The following is a 21,171-nucleotide window of genomic DNA, read 5'->3' as shown; positions in this document are numbered from 1 at the left end:
TTGGCAGCCAGGTGAGAGAAGGATCTGCCTCCCGCTGTGGTTTTCCTGATGCGGGGGATGACAGTGAGTGCTTGGTCGGCCAATCGAAGTTGTCTGGCAGGGGTGTAGAAGGTAACGCGGTGGTTCAAGTATTCGGGACCGATGTTGTGGAGGGCCTTGAATGCGTGGGTGAGAAGCTTGAAGGTTATTCTTTTGTTGATGGGGAGCCAGTGCAGGTCCCGCAGGTATTTGGTGATGTGGCATTGACGAGGGATGTCAAGGATTAGTCTGGCTGAGGAGTTCTGGATGTGCTGTAGTCTCTTTTGGAGCTTGATGGTGGTGCCGGCGTAGAGTGCGTTACCATAGTCCAGTCGGCTGCTGACGAGGGCGTGAGTGACAGTCTTCCTGGTCTCGGTTGGGATCCATTTGAAGCTCTTTCGCAGCAGGTGAAGTGTGTGGAAGCATGCAGAAGAGATGGCGTTGATTTGTCGGTCCATGGAGAGCGATGAGTCCAGGATGACGCCTAGATTTCGTGCATGGTCGGTGGGGGTTGCAGGGTGTCCGAGGGCTATGGGCCACCAGGAGTTATTCCAAGCGGATGTGGTGGGACCGAGGAGGAGGACTTCGGTCTTGTCTGCGTTCAGCTTTAGGCAGTTGTAGTTCATCCAGATGGCGACTGCTGTCAGCCCTTCGTGGACGTTTCTCTTGGCGGTGGTGGGGTCACTGGTGAGTGATATGATTAGCTGGGCGTAGGAGACGATGTTGAGGTCGTGTCGTCGGGCGATGGCGGAGAGAGGGGCCATGTAGATGTTGTAATAGGGTGGGGCTCAGAGAAGAGCCTTGGGGTACACCACAGCTGATTTCTGTGGGCTTGGAGTCTAACTTTCTGGGTTCTGCTGCTGAGGAAGGAGGTGATCCATTCCAGGGCTTTGTCGCGTATGCCGGCATCGTGTAGTCGGTTGCAGAGGGTGAGATGGGAGACAGTGTCGAATGCTGCTGAGAGGTCTAGGAGAATGAGGGCGGCGGTCTCTCCTTGGTCGAGTAGGGCGAGGATGTCGTCTGTGGCGGTGAGTAGGGCGGTCTCGGTGCTGTGGTTGCTCCTGAAAATTGGGAGGGGTCCAGGGTGTGGTTGGCTTCGATGTAGTCAACGAGTTACGTGTTGATGGACTTCTCGATGACTTTGGCCGCAAAGGGGAGCAAAGAGATTGGGCGGTAGTTCTTCGGATCATTGGGTCAGCCGTGGGTTTTTTCAGTAGGGGTTTTAATTCTGCGTGCTTCCAGTCATCCGGGAAGGTGCCGGTTTTGATGGAGCAGTTGATGGTGCTGCAGAGCTCGGGGGTGATGGTGTCACCCGCTTTGTTGAAAATGTGATGCGGGCATGGGTCCGAGGGTGCTCCGGAGTGGATCGATCTCATGATCCTGATGGTGTCCTCTGTGGTGAGGGGGCTCCAGATGGTCAGTGGGGGGTAGGCGGTGGTGTATTTGGGTGAGGTATCGGTGGGAGTAGGTGGGTAGGCAAGTTCTGGGGCGCAAAGCTGTCATAGATGTCGACGATCTTGCGGTGGAAGTACATTGCGAGGTTATCGCAGAGGTCCTGGGAGGGTGGGATGTCGTTGGTGTTGCTGTTGGGATTGGAGAATTCCTTGATGAATGTGAACAGCTCCTTGCTGTTGGGGACATTGGCATTGATTCTATCTTGGATGGCTGTCTTCTTTGTGGTTTTGATGAGGTGGTGGTGGGTAGTGATGGCTTCTTTGTAGGCTGTTTTATTTGAGGGGGTCTTGCTGGATCTCCAGGTCCTTTCCAATCGCCTGCAGTGGCGTTTGGAGTCCTGGAGGGCAGGGGTGAACCAACTAGCCTTGTTGGTTGGTTGGCGTTTGGACGGTTTCTTGAGAGGGGCAAGGGTGTTGGCGCAGTCTGTGAGCCAGTGGTGGAGGTTGCGGGCAGAGGAGTTGGCATCTGTGGAGGTAGCTGGGGGGCACTTGTTCAGGGTGGAGTGCAGTTGGTCTTCGGTGATGTTGTTCCAGTGGGTGGGTGGTGCTGCCGGAGGTGTGCGGTGGGTTTGTTGAAGGAAAAATGTATGCAATGGTGGTCGGTCCAATGGAGTTCAGTGATGTGGTTGACTGAGATATGGTTGCCTGCAGAGAAGATAGGGTCGAGTGTGTGTCCGGCTGAGTGGGTTGGGGAGTTGACGAGTTGCTTTAGATTGATGGTTCCAAGGTTTTCTAAGAGGTTGGCAGTGTTGTGGTCATTGGGGTTGTCTAGGCGGAAGTTGAGGTCACCGAGGAGGATGTAGTCTGTTGAGGGGAGGGCGTGGGGTGCGATGAGGTCGGTGATGGAGTCACAGAAGGCAAGACGAGGTCCGGGAGGTCTGTAGATGAGGGTGCCATGGAGGGTAGTGTTGTGACTGACCTGGATCTTGAAGTGTAGGTGTTCCAAGCCTGGTGAGTGGTAGTCAGAGCTGGTTGTGACATGGAGGGAGTGTTTGTGGACGATGGCGATGCCTCCTCCCGGTCGGTTGCTGGGGTCCTTGTGGGAGATCTTGTATCCGTCGGGGATGGCGATGTCCGCCATTGATGTGGGGTTCAGCCAGGTTTCAGTAAGGAAGGCAACGTCCGGGGAGGTGGAGTTGAGAAGGTTCCAGATTTTGACAGCGTGCTTGCGGACGGAGTGGGTGTTGAGGAGGATGCAGTTGAGGTGGTTGCGGTTGTTTTTGCGTGAGGTGACTGGCAGGTTAGTGGTTCTGAGGGAGGAGAAGGCGTGAGAGGTGACTGGCAAGTTTGTTGTTCGGAGGGAGGAGAAGTGGCGGTGGTTGTGGGAGCCAGGGTTAGTGGCACTGGATGCGGGCCAGGCGCGGACGGGCTTGCCTTTGGCGCGCCAGCGCCGCACACGGTCCCGCAGCAACTTCCATTAAATAGGTACTGGGAGGTGGGAGGGCTAGGAGGCGGGAGGGTAGTGGCTGTGGCATGGGAGAGACAAGCATGAAGGAGAGCAGGCTAGAAGAGGTTAGGTATATTTATACCATTAGGTATATTCATACCATTGTGTGCAGATATCATGTAATGCTCCTTTTGACTATATAATTATGTAATGGTTCTTCCTGCAAATAAAAAGTGATTGTAATCCAGACCAGTATTTTGTGTTTTTTGTATAATTAAAAACACAATATCACAGAATAATTAGGAAAACATCATCAAATACAGAAGCCAAATCTGACAATGAAAGTTAAACACTGATAATTCAGAGCAGCAATTTTTCCCAACTTTCCAATTTACTTCTGTTATCTAATTTGCTTTGTTCTTTTAGTATAATTTGTTAAAGAGTAAACCTAGGAGGCTGATATGAGCTTAGGGGCATGCACGTGAATTTAGCACTCTGTGCAGCAGTGTTTGTAACTGTATAACAATGCTATATATGTTGTTGCAAACTCTGCTGTCTGAAGACATGTGCATGCTCATGAGTTCACATAGGGTTACTCTTTAACAAAGGATACTAAGAGAACTAAGCACAAATGATAATATAATTAAATTGGAAAGTTGTTGGAAATTTCATGTTCTTTCCAATACATTTAAGTTTAATTTTCACTTTACTGTCCCTTTAGCAGTACTTAAAACAATATCAAATTAACGCCCCAACCTACACCAACCCAGATTATTAATTACCAGCAAGACTTTATACACAGACATTATCTGTACTTAAATGGATAGGAAATTACATTTCATGATTCAGATAGAATTTGTAATTTTAAGACCCTTTTAATTTCACTTCTGTTATCAAATTTACTTTTTTCTTTTGATATCCTTTGCTGAAAAAGAATATGTACATATTCCCAGCAGCAGAACTGTACTACTGGGAGCTGACTGCTGATAGGTGGCTACATACATTTGCCTCTTGTCATTGGCCCACAATATATTATCAGCTAGCTCCCAGTATTACAGTGCCACTCTAGAGCTGACATTGCAGGAGTTAAACACATAGTTATATAAAAGAATAAATAAATAGGGGGCGCCCTTGGGCTAATGGAAATCAGTGATATAGTTATTATAACAGTCTGTAACAAAGGTGAACAACTGAATACAATAAACAGGATGATATAATAAAATAAAAATATTTAAGTCCCATATAGTGAGAGGGTGTGTGGCCATGTGGGCTTCTGTTACATTATATCCTTTACAGGTTGTTGTTTTTATCTACTATAAACCTGATATCTGGTGCTTCTTATACTGTGATATCGCATCCTGAACCATTACAGTTTGAGCCACACAGGAGGCCGTCTGCTGGGTGACCGTTAGATTCCAGCCTGCTCCATTTGCACCAAGAGGAGTGCATCATCAAATGTGAGTGCACATTTCTCATATATCATCTTACAACAGTATGCACAGTGCTAGACCATGTGGCGCTTCTGTTTCTTTGTATCATCTACATAGTTATATACAATCAGTGGTAAAATAATAAACTGATCTATTATTAGAGCATTTTTGCACCTTTAAATGACTTTAAAGAATAACAGATAATTAATAAAATTATATTCTAGGTAATCATTATCTTATTAAATTTGTCACAATCTTATCTTCATTAAACAAGGATTCACAGCAAGATGGCATAAAGCGAGATCTGATTAAAGGACACTCAAGTCAAAATTAAACTTTCATTCAGATAGAGCAGCAATTTTAAACAACTTTCCAATTTACTTCCATTAACAAAATGTGCACAGTCTTTTTATATTTACACTTTTTACATCACCAGCTCCTACTGAGCATGTGCAAGACTTCACAGAATAAGTATATACTATCAGTGTGGGATATATAGCTATTTGTAGGGAGAGAGAGTATGTATTCTATAGGGTTAAGTGAATGGAAGGATGTGCTGATCAGTGTTTGCCGCTGTCAGTTTAGGAGAATGAAAGTTGTGTGGGAGACTATCTATAAATGAGGAAATGAGATTGGGGTGTGTGGGGTAAGGGATGGGGTGGGTGGAAAACTATCTTCCAGAGGATACCTGATTGCAGAGGCCAGTGGGCCAGCTGAAATATTCAGGTCTGTGAATTTAAAGTATAATACATATAATCCCATTCTATGGAGTAAAATTACTTTTTAGCGTTAGTTGTCAATAAAGCAGAATCAAACTTATGATGTGACTTCTTAGTAGTTACTTTATTCCGAAGATGATCTAAAACTAAAAAGGCTTTACGTATATTTCTTTTACAAGATATGACGAGTCCATGGATTTCATCCTCATGGGATTACGCCTCCTGTTTAGCAGGAAGGGGCAAAGAGCACCACAGCAGAGCTGTATATATAGATCCTCCCTTCCCTCCCACCCCAGTCATTCTCTTTGCCTGTGTTAGTACTAGGAAGAGGTAAAGTGAGGTGTTAGTTTAGATTCTTCAATCAAGAAGTTTTTTATTTTTAAATGGTGCCAGTGAGCACTATTTTTCTCAGGGAGAAATCTTCAGTCACTTAAAGGAGTGAGACATCTTATTTTTCTACCCTGATGTTAATGATCTTAGCAAACATTATCTAAGATCCGGCTGGCTTTCCACTGAGCAGTTGAAGGTAGTGTAAAGAAATATCTTCAGTGTGGAGAACCGTATCATGCTACAAGCAGCATTTAGGTATGTTCAGTCATTTGTTTCTGGGGAGACTTGATACATCAGAACAGGCTGACGTTTTCCCTAACTGGGGAGGGATAATCAGTAGGCACTATATGAAATGAAAATGGTGTATCTGGATTCCCTTTTTATATTGATATTTATCAGTGTGTGTGATTTTTCACTTATACATATGTGGGCTGACGTTGGGAGATGCGGTTTGCAATCCATGAGCTGGTGTTATTAGATCAAAAAATAACAGGCCTGGGAGAGAGCTTTATTTATGGTTGTTGCGTTTTGATTGTTAAAGTGTGTATTGTGAGGGGCACATGGCGTTTTTGACAGTTTATATTGAGATATTCAACATGTTGGTTTTCGGCCCATGCTGGCCTAAGTGCGGCTCGAGTTACGCCCACGGTGGGTGAGGCCTAATTTCACGCGCTCAGTCGCGCAGTCTTCATCCGGATCAAGCAGCAAGATCCTGGGCTCCGGTGGGGCCTAAGTTATTTTGTACTCCAAAGGGTACAGAGGGACTTAGGAGCGCTATCTCAGTCGAAGCAGTGTGATCTGGGGGCAGGTAGGCGCCACAGCAGAGCTGTGGCGATGTGCAGGGGCCTAGACTTTTGATAAAGTTGTTAAGCTTCATAAAAGTCGAAATAATTTGATAATTATCATTGCCAACAAGCGGTGCAATATTGCAAAGTTTTTTTTTTGATGCATAAGGGCAATTTTTATTACCGCAAACGCTGTTTTGTTGTTAACAGAAAAATTGTTGCGCTTTTATTATTTAACCCCTTAATGACCACAGCACTTTTCCATTTTCTGTCCGTTTGGGACCAAGGCTATTTTTACATTTCTGCGGTGTTTGTGTTTAGCTGTAATTTTCCCCTTACTCATTTACTGTACCCACACATATTATATACCGTTTTTCTCGCCATTAAATGGACTTTCTAAAGATACCATTATTTTCATCATATCTTATAATTTACTATAAAAAAAATTATAAAATATGAGGAATAAATGGATAAAAACACACTTTTTCTAACTTTGACCCCCAAAATCTGTTACACATCTACAAACACCAATAAACTCCCATGCTAAATAGTTTCTAAATTTTGTCCTGAGTTTAGAAATACCCAATGTTTACATGTTCTTTGCTTTTTTTGCAAGTTATAGGGCCATAAATACAAGTAGCACTTTGCTATTTCCAAACCACTTTTTTTCAAAATTAGCGCTAGTTACATTGGGACACTGATATCTTTCAGGAATCCCTGAATATCCATTGACATGTATATATTTTTTTTTAGAAGACATCCCAAAGTATTGATCTAGGCCCATTTTGGTATATTTCATGCCACCATTTCACCGCCAAATGCGATCAAATAAAAAAAATTGTTCACTTTTTCACAATTTTTTTCACAAACTTTAGTTTTCTCACTGAAATTATTTACAAAAAACTTATGCAATTATAGCATACATGGTTGTAAATGCTTCTCTGGGATCCCCTTTGTTCATAAATAGCAGACATATATGGCTTTGGTTTTGCTTTTTACTAATTAGAAGGCTGCTAAATGCGACTGCGCACCACACGTGTATTATGCCCAGCAGTGAAGGGGTTAATTAGGGAGCATGTAGGGAGCTTCTAGGGTTAATTTTAGCTTCAGTGTAGTGTAGTAGACAACCTCAAGTATTGATCTAGGCCCATTTTGGTATATTTCATGCCACCATTTCACCGCCAAATGCAATCAAATTAAAAAAAACGCTAAATTTTTCACAATTTTAGGTTTCTCACTGAAATTATTTACAAACAGCATGTGCAATGATGGCACAAATGGTTGTAAATGCTTCTCTGGGATCCCCTTTGTTCAGAAATAGCAGACATATATGACTTTGGCGTTGCTTTTTGGTAATTAAAAGGCCGCTAAGTGCTGCTGCGCATCACACGTGTATTATGGCTAGCAGTGAAGGGGTTAATTAGGTAGTTTGTAGGGAGCTTGCAGGGTTAATTTTAGCTTTAGTGTAGAGATCAGCCTCCCACCTGACACATCAGACCCCCTGATCCCTCCCAAACAGCTCCCTTCCCTCCCCCACCCCACAACTGTCCCCGCCATCTTAAGTACTGGCAGAAAGTCTGCCAGTACTAAAATAAAAGTTTTTTTAAAAAAAATTAAATACATCTTTAGCATATTTACATATGCTACTTTGTAGGATCCCCCCTTAGCCCCCAACCTCCCTGATCCCCCCCAAAACAGCTCTCTAACCTCCCCCTCTGCCTTATTGGGGGCCATCTTGGGTACTGGCAGCTGTCTGCCAGTACCCAGTTTGCAAAAAAAAATGTTTTTTTTTTTGTTTTTTCCTGTTTTTCTGTAGTGTAGCTTCCCCCCCCGCCACAGACCAATCCCCCACCCCCTGACTAATTTATTTTTACATAGTTAAAAATATTTTTTGCAACTTATCACACATAATTTTTCTGTAGTGTAGCGGTTCCCACCCGCTCCCTCCCTGTGCGCGCGCCCGCCCCCGCCCTCCCGTGCACGTGCGCGCGCCCGTGCGCGCCTCTGATCACCCCCGCCCACGATCCCGCCCCCCTACACATCATCACGGCCAACGATTGCCGCCACCCGCCTCCCGAACCGGCTCCCACCCACCAACGGAACTAGCCGGTGATGTCCGGTGCAGAGAGGGCCACAGAGTGGCTCTCTCTGCACCGGATTGCTAAAAAAGGTTATTGCAGGATGCCTCAATATCGAGGCATCACTGCAATAACCGGAAAGCAACTGGAAGCAAGCAGGATCGCTTCCAGCTGCTTTCCAGACCAAGGACGTACGCCACACGTCCTCGGTCATTAAGTGTATTTTTTTTGAGGACGTGTGGCGTACGTCCTTGGTCGTTAAGGGGTTAAAGGCGCAGTACACGTTTTAGTTACAAATTTTTTGTCTATGTAATTTGACTTCAGAGCTCAATATATCAAGTAAAGAACGACTATTATTGTTATTGCTAATCTGTTTAACATGTCTGAACTTCTGGAAGTTACCTGTTCTATGTGTTTAGATGCCAATGTGGAACCCCCTCTTACTTTTTGTCCTTCATGTACTGAAAGGGCCTTACAATGTAAAGAGCAGATTTTCTTTAGGGAAAGTGTGCCTAAGGATGATTCTCATGCTGATGAGAACCAGGGTATGCCGCTACTTTCTCCCCAAGCGTCACAACCTTTAACGCCCACCCAAGCGACGGCGGGTTCTTTAACTGCATCTACTTCATTTACTCTGCAGGATATGGCTGCAGTTATGTCATCTACCCTTACAGAAGTTTTATCAGGGTAATTGCAGCAGGACAGAAGTCAATGTGAATACTGCGAACTCTGATGCTTTGTTGGCTATTTCCGATGTACCCTCACAGGGATCTGAATTGGGGGTCAGGGAACGTCTGTCTGAGGGGGAACTTTCCGATTCGGGAAGTGTGTTACCTCAGACGGATTCGGATGTCATGTCCTTTAGATTTAAGCTTGAACACCTCCGCCTATTGCTTCGGGAGGTTCTAGCGACTCTGGATGACTGTGACTCTATTGTGGTACCACCGGAGAAATTGTGTAAGATGGACAAATACTTAGAGGTGCCTGCTTACTCTGATGTTTTTCCGGTTCCTAAGAGAATCTCGGAAATTATTACACGAAAATGGGAAAGACTGGGTATCCCGTTTTCACCTTCTTCTAATTTTAAGAAAATGTATCCCATATCTGACACTGTTCGGGACTCTTGGCAAACAGTCCCTAAGGTGGAGGGAGCTATATCTATCCTGGCTAAGCGTACAACTATTCCTATTGAGGACAGTTGTGTTTTCAAGGACCCTATGGATAAGAAATTGGAGGGTCTTCTAAAAAAGTTATTCATCAGGGTTTCCTTTTACAACCAACGGCCTGCATTGTACCAGTTACCGATGCAGCGGCCTTCTGGTTTGACGCCTTTTAAGGGTCTCCTAAGACTCCCTTTAGAGGACATTTTAGATAGAATTAAGGCTCTTAAACTAGCTAATTCTTTTATTACGGATGCTGCCTTTCAGATTGCCAAATTGGCGGCTAAGAATGCCAGATTTGCCATTTTAGTGCGTAGAGCGTTATGGTTAAAATCTTGGTCTGCTGATGTGTCATCTAAGTCAAAGCTTTTGGCTATTCCTTTCAAAGGAAAAACCCTATTCGGGCCTTACTTGAAAGAAATCATTTCTGACATTACGGGAGGTAAGGGTCATCTCCTACCTCAGGATAGAACTGCTAAGCTGAGGGGTAAACAGAATAATTTTCGTTCCTTTCCGAACTTTAAAGGAGTCCCCGCTTCTTCCTCATCTTCCGCTAAACAGGAAGGGAATTTTGCTCAGGCCAAGTCCATCTGGAGACCCAACCAGGCTTGGAACAAGGGTAAACAACCCAAGAAGCCCGCTGCTGCTATCAAGACAGCATGAAGGGGCGGCCCCCGATCCGGGACTGGATCTAGTAGGGGGCAGACTTTCTCTCTTTGCCCAGGCTTGGGAATGAGATGTTCAGGACCCCTGGACACTGGAAATCGTGGCCCAAGGGTATCAACTGGAATTCAAAAATTCTCTCCCTAAGGGGAGGTTTCTGCTTTCATGATTGTCTGTAGACCAGATAAAAAGAGAGGCGTTCTTACGTTGTGTAAAAGACCTCTCTACTATGGAAGTAATTCGTCCCGTTCCAAGACTGGAACAGGGGCAGGGTTTTTACTCAAATCATTTCGTGGTCCACAAGAAAGAGGGCACGTTTCGACCTATTTTAGATCTAAAAAGTCTAAACAAGTTTCTCAGGGTCCCATCCTTCAAGATGGAGACCATTCGAACAATTCTGCCATTGATCCAGGAGGGTCAATATATGACTACCGTGGACTTCAAGGATGCATATCTTCATATTCCTATCCACAAGGATCATCACCAGTTCCTAAAGTTTGCCTTTCTGGACAAACATTTTCAGTTTGTGGCTCTTCCCTTCGGGTTGGCCACAGCACCCAGGATCTTCATGAAGGTTCTAGGGTCCCTTCTGGTGGTTCTCAGGCCGTGGGGCATTGCAGTGGCGCCTTATCTGGATGATATTCTGATCCAGGCATCGTCTTACCATCTGACAAGGTCTCATACAGACATGGTTCTGTCCTTTTTGAGGACTCATGGGTGAAAGGTGAATCTAGAAAAGAGTTCATTAATTCCACAGACAAGGTTTTCCTTCTTGGGAACTCTAATAGATTCCATATCCATGAAGATTTTCTTGACGGAGGTCAGAAAATTAAAGATTCTGAATACATGCCGGGCCCTTCAGTCCAATACTCGGCCATCAGTGGCTTAGTGCATGGAGGTAATTGGATTGATGGTCGCGGCAATGGACATCATTCCGTTTGCTCGTTTTCATCTCAGACCACTACAACTGAGCATGCTCAGGCAGTGGAATGGAGATTATGCAAATTTGTCTCCTCAGATAGATCTGGATCAGGAGACAAGAGACTCTCTTCTTTGGTGGTAGTCGCCGGATCATCTGTCCCAAGGGACGTGCTTCCGCAGACCCTCATGGGTGATAGTGACAACGGACGCCAGTCTACTAGGTTGGGGTGCAGTCTGAAATTCCCTGAAGGCTCAGGGTGTGTGGACTCAGTCGGAGTCTCTACTTCCAATCAATATTCTGGAATTGAGAGCAATATTAAATGCGCTTCAGGCTTGGCCTCAGTTGGCTTCGGCCAAATTCATCCGACAACATTACGACTGTGGCTTACATCAATCATTCAGGGAGGAACAAGGAGTCCCTTAGCGATGAGATAAGTATCCAAGATAATTCAATGGGCAGAGGCTCGCTCTTGTTATCTGTCAACAATCTACATCCCAGGAGTGGACAACTGGGAAGTGGACTTTTTAAGCAGACAGACGTTTCATCCGGGGGAGTGGGAACTTCATCCAGAGGTCTTTGCTACTCTGATTCTCAGATGGGGCAGACAGGATTTAGATCTGATGGCATCTCGCCATAATGCCAAGCTCCCAAGATACGGATCCAGGTCAAGGGATCCTCAGGCCGAACTGATAGATGCTTTGGCAGTGCCTTGGTCGTTCAACCTAGCTAATGTGTTTCCACCGTTTGCTCTCCTTCCCCGGGTGATTGCACGGATCAAACAGGAGAAGGCTTTGGTTATTCTTATTGCGCCTGCATGGCCTCGCAGGACTTGGTATGCCGATCTAGTGGACATGTCCTCTCTGCCGCAGTGGAAGCTTCCATTGAGGCAGGACCTTCTCAATCAGGGACCCTTCCAACATCCGAATCTAGTTTCTCTGCAGCTGACTGCTTGGAGATTGAATGCTTGATTTTATCTAAGCGGGGGTTCTCTGATTCGGTCATTGATACTTTGATTCAGGCAGGTAAGCCTGTCACTAGGAGGATTTACCATAAGATATGGCATAAATATCTTTATTGGTGCGAATCCAAGGGCTAATCATGGAGTAGAGTTAGGATTACCAGAATTTTATCTTTTCTCCAAGAAGGATTGGAGAAGGGGTTATCAGCTAGTTCCTTAAAGGGACAAATTTCTGCTTTGTCGATTTTACTACACAAGCATTTGGCAGAGGTTCCAGACGTTCAGTCTTTTTGTCAGGCTCTGACCAGAATCAAGCCTGTGTTTAGACCAATTGCTCCACCCTGGAGTTTGAATTTAGTTCTTAAGGTTCTTCAAGGGGTTCCGTTTGAACCCATGCATTCAATAGATATTAAGTTGTTATCTTGGAAGGTTTTTTTTTTTGGTTGCTATTTCCTCTGCTCATAGAGTTTCCGAGCTTTCAGCGTTACAATGTGACTCTCCTTATCTTATTTTTCATTCTGATAAGGTGGTTTTACGTACTAAGCCTGGTTTTCTTCCTAAGGTTGTTTCTAATAAGAATATTAATCAGGAAATTGTTGTTCCTTCATTGTGTCCTAATCCTTCTTCTAAGAAGGAGCGTTTGTTGCATAACTTGGACGTGGTCCGTGCCCTGAAGTTTTACTTGCAGGTGACTAAAGAATTTCGTTAATCATCTTCTTTATTTGTTGTGTTTTCTGGAAAGCGTAGGGGCCAGAAAGCTATGGCTACCTCTCTTTCTTTTTGGCTGAAGAGTATCATCCGTCTGGCATATGAGACTGCTGGACAGCAGCCTCCTGAAAGAATTACGGCTCATTCCACTACTGCTGTGGCTTCCTCATGGGCATTTAAAAACGATGCTTCTGTTGAACAGATTTGCAAGGCGGCAACTTGGTCGTCTCTTCACACTTTTTCCAAATTTTACAAATTTGACACTTTTGCTTCATCTGAGGCTGGTTTTGGGAGAAAGGTTCTTCAAGCAGTGGTGCCTTCCGTTTAGGTTCCTGTCTTGTCCCTCCCTTTCATCCGTGTCCTATAGCTTTGGTATTGTATCCCATAAGTAAGGATGAAATCCGTGGACTCGTCATATCTTGTAAAAGAAAAGGAAATTTATGCTTACCTGATAAATTTATTTATTTTACGATATGACGAGTCCACTGCCCACGCTGTCATTTCTAAGACAGGTAATTTTTTGTTAAACTTCAGTCACCTCTGCATTTTTGGCTTTTCCTTTCTCTTCCTAACTTCGGTCGAATGACTGGAGTGGGAGGGAAGGGAGGAGCTATATATACAGCTCTGCTGTGGTGCTCTTTGCCACTTCCTGGAGGCGTAATCCCATAAGTAAGGATGAAATCTGTGGACTCGTCATATCGTAAAAGAAATAAATTTATCAGGTAAGCATACATTTCCTTTTTTCACAGGATTTCTACCAAGCATAAAGCCAGATTGAGCAATATGAATCAAGAGGTTTACATTTTTTTTTTTCAATCTCTTTGTAATGTTTTACATTAAAAGTTTGTAATATATTTTTTTAATAAGTAGAATGATCTAAAAGATTAAGGGGATTCCGAGTCTTTCTCTTTCTTAAGATTAAAAGTTATAGTAGAGGAAGGAAAATATAAAGATTTTAAATCCTGTTCAAAGTAGTATTTATTTTATTATGTACGTATAAAGACATCTGGCATCATTTGTAGTTGCTTAATATGTTCAACCTCTTTAAAAGGGTGACTAAGATAACTTCCCTTTAAAGTGTTACCCACATATCAGTTTTATCAAAATTAATGTTGTATCCTGAGAACAAACTGTATTCCTGAATAACTTTTTAAAATAAAGGGATGCTGGGCTGAGTGCCACTCAGAAAGATCATTAAATTGTGTGTGTAAAAAGATAATACTACATTCTAACCCCTTATATGGATACTTTTCATTATCTGTCACAGATAAATAACTAATGGCTCAATAGGAATATTGGAGAGGAAAGGAGAGAGTGGACACCCTTGTCTTGTCCCTTTCAATAAAAATATTTTTCTTTTGCATGATGTACCGAGTCCACGGATTCATCCTAACTTGTGGGATATTGTCCTTCCTGACAGGAAGTAGCAAAGAGAGCACCACAGCAGAGCTGTCTATATAGCTCCCCCCTTAACTCCACCCCCCAGTCATTCTCCTTTGCTGGCTCTAAGCAGGAAGAGTAAAGAGAAGAAGTGTTAAACTGTTAGTTTTATTTTATCTTCAATCAAGTGTTTGTTATTTTTAATGGTGCCGGTGTTGTACTGTTTACTCTCAGGCAGGACATAGATGAAGATTTCTGCCTGGAGGATGATGATCTTAGCATTTGTAACTAAGGTCCACTGCTGTTCCCACATGAGCTGAGGAGTTTCTTGCTATACAGCAATGAGGTATGTTCAGTCATATTTGATATAGAACTGACATAGAAAGGAATAGAAAGAGTTAAATGGTGAGAATGGGTTAACTTTAAAATTACACTATTTTTCTGTATTTTCTGTGTCTCTTGTAATGAGAGATTCACCGTATGCTTGCCAGGAGTGATATTAAATTAGCCGTATTGTGCATTCATTAATAAATAAGCTGGTTCTTTTGGTATTGATATTATCAATGATGTATTCATGCTTTTCTTCATAATTCTATTTGTGCATGCAATAAATATCTAATATTTGGCACTTTCCATGTATTTAGAAGTCGTAAACCCTGACATCTGGCAAACTTATGGTCCTTGAATAGTAGAAAGATATAATAGTACATTCAGGATGACCTTTTCCATCCTATGTTTCTTTCACTGGTTATCAGAATTTACGACTTACAAGGGCCTCAATGCTGACAGATCTTTATCAACAAATGTTGGCCAGACGTCCTCTCATTGAATCCTATATTACAGTAAATGTATAAAAGCTATATAATCTTTTATGTAATCAGAATCTACTGGAATCAACAGTTAGCCACACATGCATGTGTAATGTAAGATTCTCATTGCTGTTTGTCGGCTGAAGGAAACCAGAATAAAAGTAACATCTGAAAACAAGTATTGCTGTAAGTGTCTCTCTGAGCAAAGAAGAATAACAACATTGCAGAAATCTGTAACATATTGGTGGAGAATTGCGGCCTGAAAGAGGGGTCTACTAGGTACTAGTTTTTCTCATGCCTCCCTAAAAAGGAGGGTGGGGTTGAACTGTGCCTATCTCCTCTTCAGCTTCCCGGCTACAAGAAATTCTGCAACAGAGACATTACAGTATTGTCCTGAGGAGAGGGACACAATACTTAAAGGAACCAAAAGTACTTAAAGGGACAAAGGAGACTGAACCAGCACCCTGTCGGAATTTCAGAAGCAGTAGGAGACTTGCTGCAAAGGAACAACCAAGAATAAGGAATACTGAAATAAGAAAAAAACGCCTAGAATCTACGTAGTGGCGAGGGGTGTCTCCAGACAAAACTTATCCAGTGAAGGGTGGATTGAGTGCACGCTTTCTACACCTTCAAGACCACATCCACGGTCCTGGTGAGTGGCTAATTTAGCCCAGCTCTTAATAATGGCTTTAGAATGGCTTGAGAAAAAAGCTAAAGACTGTAATGTACCTTTTTCTGTAAAGGGAAATAATTGGGATGATGTGTGGCTAGATTATAAAGAACAATGTATAGAAAAAATTGGAGAAATTGAAAGAAAGCGTTCAATCAGACAAAAGCATAAACATAAAGTGGGTGTTTTTTGTAAGGGATGGTTAGCAGTTGATACAAAATTTGAACAGTTAAATGCTGCTACTCCGATAAACCCAGATTGTAAAAATTGTGTAAATGCCACAAAACAGAGAAAATTACTGAATAAAATATGGGTTATCTCCCAATCACCCACAAAGTCTACTTCTACCCCTATAAAGAAAGGATTAAAACAGTTTCCAGCACTAACCATTGATATTAAAGAAATTAGGGAATCAAACAAAAGAGTTAGAGATGAAGTAGACAAAGCTCTTAATCATTACAAAACAGCATCAAAAGAAGAGTTAGGCACAGTTGATCCTGAATTGTTAGCTAAAGCACTAGAATCAACATACAAAACTTTAAAATTCAATGAAGAATCTCTAGACATACTGGAGGAACATTTTGATGCTACTAAAAATGCTGTAACAGATTTTTTTTAGATACACAACAGACTCCTGAGGATAGGAGAGAACCCAGAGTAAATATGGGATACCGAAAGGTATTGAAAGAAAAGAGAAAGTTGAAATTAACAAAGCTCCGAGAGCATATTTGGGAAGGTACATGGGAAGGGAAGGTGAAGAATATAACAAACCTAAATTGATGAAACTGGTTGAGAAATTGCCAAAGTTTGAAAAAGACAAAAGTCCATTTTATAATTGTATGATTTTTGAGGGAGAAATGGGTAAAACAGGATTTGATGATGTATTGGTATGGCAATGTTTAACTATGTGGCTACCTGCTCATTTAAGTGAATTGGTACAGAATTACTTTACTGAGCACACCTATAATACAATGTCTGACAGTTCAGATTGGGAACAAGCTATGAGTGATGAAAACCATTTTGCAGACAAGTATCCAGATGATTCACAAACATTGGTTTGGGTTGTTAAAGCCGTGACTGGAGTTAACAGACTAAACCCATCTGCTCTGGACTCTCTCAAAATGGATATCAAAGATGATATCAGAACTTGTGCACGTATGTTTCTAAAAGCATGGTGTTTGGTAATGAGATTAGACACAAGTGTTATGACTGATGATGATCACCAACAGAGTGTTTCTGATTTTGTCTCTCGCATAAATGGTTTGCCCAATGATATCAGATTGAGAGCTGGTGATGCTGCCACAATTTTAGACGCCGCTCAAGGAATAATGAAAGATCTGATAAGATTGGGACAAACTAAACAGCCAACTGCCAATGTATTTTATGTTAAAAAAGAAAGTAACAGTAGTGATGATGAGATTGTTGATAGACAAGTATCTTATGTGGCACGCAGAAAATGGAATAATGAATACAGGGTACCAGAATGTTATTACTGCGGAAAGCCAGGTCACATAAAGAGGGATTGTAGAAAAAAAGAGGTATGAGGAGAATAAGAGGTATGAGGAGAATAAGAGATATGATGAGAATAAGGGAAAGGAGAATGGAATCAGGCTTAATGGGGAGAGAAGAGAGAGAGAAAGGAGAGAGAGATAGAACTCACACTCAGACTGTCAGCACACTAACACCATCTGCACCTCCACCTGAGACAGATAAGACAAGACCTTATGAAGGGTGTATTAAGGCAATGAAAGAGCTTACACATAATGATGCATGAAGGTGTGCCCCCCCTAGGACTTCCACAGCACAAGATAAAGTTGAAATTCAAAGTATAAATACTGATCTAGTGCAATTAAATCATCTTGCTCCCTTACAAATTTTACCGGATGGTAGAATGGTAGTTGATGTAGTCCTAGAGGGTGTAATAAACTGCTATCATGTGAAATTTTTGGTAGATACAGGAGCTTCAGTATCTCTGATGCCTTCTGTTGAGAGTAATGATATTCCCCTGTCAGGAGAGGTAATCAATTTGTTTGCATTCAATGGCACAACAGAAAAGGCTTGTCAAACAAAAATAATTCCCATACACATAGGAGAGAACACTATTTATTTTTGTTTCTTTATATGTATGTGATTCCTTAACTCAGGAATGTTTGGGTATATTAGGCATGGACATCATGAATATGGCAGGCTTGCTTGTAGACATGATGGGAGGTTGGTTCTGGCAGTTTCCACCAGAAGAATCTGTCAATCACCCATGCATTCCTGAGGTAAGAGTGAGAGGTAAAGAAAGAGATGAATTTGATTGGAAAAAGAAAATTTGTGCCTTAACTACAGACCAGCGTATAGAACATAAGCTTATGAATATGTTTCCTAAATTGTGGGCACAAGGTAAACAGGATTGTGGGAGAATGAATATACAGGTACACATTGAGGGACCTGATCCACCAGCTGTGAGACAGTACAAAATACCCACAGATGCAGAACAAGCTTTAACAGACATAATTGAAACCCTGGAGAAACAGAGAGTTATCAGGGAAGGGAATTCTAAATGTAACAGCCCAATATGGCCAGTAAAAAAGGCTGATGGCACTTGGCGTATGGTTATTGATCTGAGGGTGGTGAATAAATATACACCTCCCGCAGCTCACATGGTAGCCACCACTCCTGATATTCTTTCTAGAATTGACTGACAAAGCAAAGTGTTTTCTTGCTTAGACATTAGTAATGGGTTTCATTCTGTTCCTTTAACACCTGAAAGCCAGTATAGGTTCTCATTTACATTTAAAAACACACAATACCTATACCAGGTCCTTCCACAGGGATTTCACTCTAGTCCTGTATACTTTCACAAAGCTTTAGCTGCTGTCTTAGATCTCTTGGGATTGGGAGACAAGGTATTACAGTATGTGGATGACATACTGATTCAGACAGAAACAGAGATGGAGCATTGGCAAATATTATCAGTGGTATGTGAAGCCTTGCTAAAAGCAGGATTGAAAGTTAATCCTAAAAAGGCACAATTAATGGTACCATCTGTTTCTTTTCTGGGGATCCAGATAGGAGCAGAGGGGGAAAAACACAGAGAGGAAAGAATACAGGCACTGCTAGATTTGGTTAACTTTTGCAGGGAATTTATAGAGGATATGGCAGGAAAAGCACGTCCTTTATATGAATGCACTAGCATGGCTAACAATGCAGACATTCCCTGGTCTGAGGAAAGGGATCTTCCCTTAGCAACACTGAAAAAGGACTTAGCTTCCTCACCAGTTTTAGCCTCTCCTTTAAGAAATGTACCTTTCATAATACAGACATATGCAGGAAAGGAATCCATATCTACTGTTCTGTTACAAGAACAAGGGGAGTTGAGAATTATAGGTTATTTTTCAAGAGTTTTAACACCAGTTGAAAAAGGAATGTACAAATGTGTACAACAGGTGCTAGCAGTGCACTGGTCCATAGGAGCAGTGGAGCATATTACACAATTTGAAAAACTCATTGTACAAACTCCACATTCCATACTAAAAATTTTACAGAACGCTCCTGATTTGGCAATACACTCCACAAGAATGGCTGTGTGGATGTTGTCAATTCAAGACCGAGATATTGAGTTTCAAGTGAGTCAAAAGTACATTCTACCTCAATTAATGCAGGTAGAGGTAGATGCTCACGATTGTATGGTTGAGATACAGGAAGAACGTACCTCACCTTTTTCATCATTACCACAATCAGACCCAAAAGCTATCTCATTATATGTAGATGGTGCAAGATTCTTTGATGAGGGTAAATACCATACAGGGTTTGCTGTGGTAATGGGGGAAGAGGAACCTTGGAAGTATAGATTGCCAGGACACATGTCAGCTCAAAGAGCAGAGCTGGAAGCTGTAAATAAAGCTATTGAAATATGTGATGGTCCTTGTAACATCTATACTGACAGCTCATACGTACAAAAAGCACTTACAGCACACTTGCCAATATGGAAAAAGAGGGGGATGGTAGATTCACAAAACAAAGCTCTACAACATGCTAATATCCTAGAAGAGTTATTTGGAAAGGGAAATCAGAATCCAGGACGGTGTAGCATTCTTAAAGTGAAAGCACACCAACGTTTAACAGAGGATCCTGTTATAATGGGTAATGCAAGAGCAGACGAGGCAGCTAAACAAGCAGCTATTTGTGGAGCTCCATTGTATATGGAAGAGACAGAATTTGTTAATGCAATCACACACACAAACAAAAAGGAAAGCGTAACATTCTTTGACTTTCCACAATTACAGCAAGATGCTATTGATAAAATGGGAACTGAAAAACGTAATGACTTACACTTGCAAAATCATGAGTCTGGTATTTTAGGACTAGAAGAGGGAGATTTATTTCTACCCTGGTTGCCTGATGATATTTTGAAAGAAATGGTTACATTGAACCATACACAATTAGGCCACCTGGGAAGAGATAATTTGCATAGTGTAATGGTCACAAAATATTGCAACAAAAACATGAGGGAAATGTGTTATGAGGTCACACAGGAATGTTTGATTTGTGTTCAAAACACACCGAGACCTAAAGGTCAGAAACCAATGTTGCAACGTGTGCCAGTTGCTAACGGTCCCTGGGAATCAATACAGATTGATTTCATTGGTCCCTTGGCAACTGGAAGAGGGGGAGTGAACTATGCTTTAGTAATAGTAAATGTGTTTTCAAAATGGGTTGAATGTATACCTCTGAAAACATGTACAGCTAAAGCTACTGCTAAGGCACTATGGGAAAAAGTATTTTGTCATTGGGGATTTCCAAAATTAATTGAATCTGATAATGGACCACACTTTGTGAAAAGAATTTTGTGAAAGAATTTTGTGCTTTGTTGGGGATCCAACAAAGATTCCACATACCATACCATCCGCAGTCAGCAGGTATAGTGGAAAGAATGAACCGCACTTTAAAAGAAAGGTTACGTAAAATGTTACAGGAATATGGTAAAACATGGGCTGAACACCTACCAGGGGTATTATTATCTATCAGAAGTACTCCCAATGCAAAAACACAGCTAACACCATTTGAATTAATGACAGGGAGACAATGTTATGTTAAGTTTCCCACAGAACCTTATGTACCATCTACAGTTACATTAGCTGTTGAACGGGGGCGGAGCCAAGCCGTGCAGGAACATGGCCGCTAGTCTGTAAGGCTCCGTGTCTGCCCTTTCTCTTAGTAAAAATAACTTACTCAGGATCTCACTAATTTTATGCCAGCTATTGCACTGACCATCTAGGCTCTCCTGCCTTCAAAACCATACTGCTGGAGGGTTGGCTAAAGACTAGAATTGCCGCCCGTTTACTACATCAGGCGCGGGTTAGCAGCGCCATCTTCCCACATCTGTACTTTCAGCCGGGTCTGAGCCACCTGTCCGGAACCTCCTGATCTGCCACCGGACCCCCTGCAAGCCCACCGGAGCAGCTAAAACATAAGACCTCTTCCTTCCAGCGCTAAGGTGCGCTCCCTGGGCTGTTAAGTCCTGCTCGCGAGTGGCCGCTGAGACTTCAGCCTCCTGCAGCTACAGGTACACACTAGCCGGCCGGTCTCCGTCTGAGGCCCTCAGCTGAGGTACCCACACCTACTCTGGGTCTGGATTTACGGCTTGCCCCCATATATGCCCCTGGAGGTGGAGGGGGAAAGTAATTAGCTGCCGCATCTGGGAGCCTGCTT

The 21,171-nt window shown here is 42.6% G+C and overlaps 1 protein-coding gene across 1 annotated transcript in view; it reads left to right on the top strand.

The window, feature by feature from the left end:
* The window catches only part of LOC128660048 (oocyte zinc finger protein XlCOF6-like), a 324,095-nt gene that overhangs the window by 5,859 nt on the left and 297,065 nt on the right, over positions 1 to 21,171 (top strand). The window lies entirely within an intron of this gene.

Source organism: Bombina bombina, chromosome 5 (assembly GCF_027579735.1).
Source record: "Bombina bombina isolate aBomBom1 chromosome 5, aBomBom1.pri, whole genome shotgun sequence".
Taxonomy (NCBI): Eukaryota; Metazoa; Chordata; class Amphibia; order Anura; family Bombinatoridae; genus Bombina; species Bombina bombina.
This window is presented reverse-complemented; position numbering and strand designations above follow the sequence as displayed.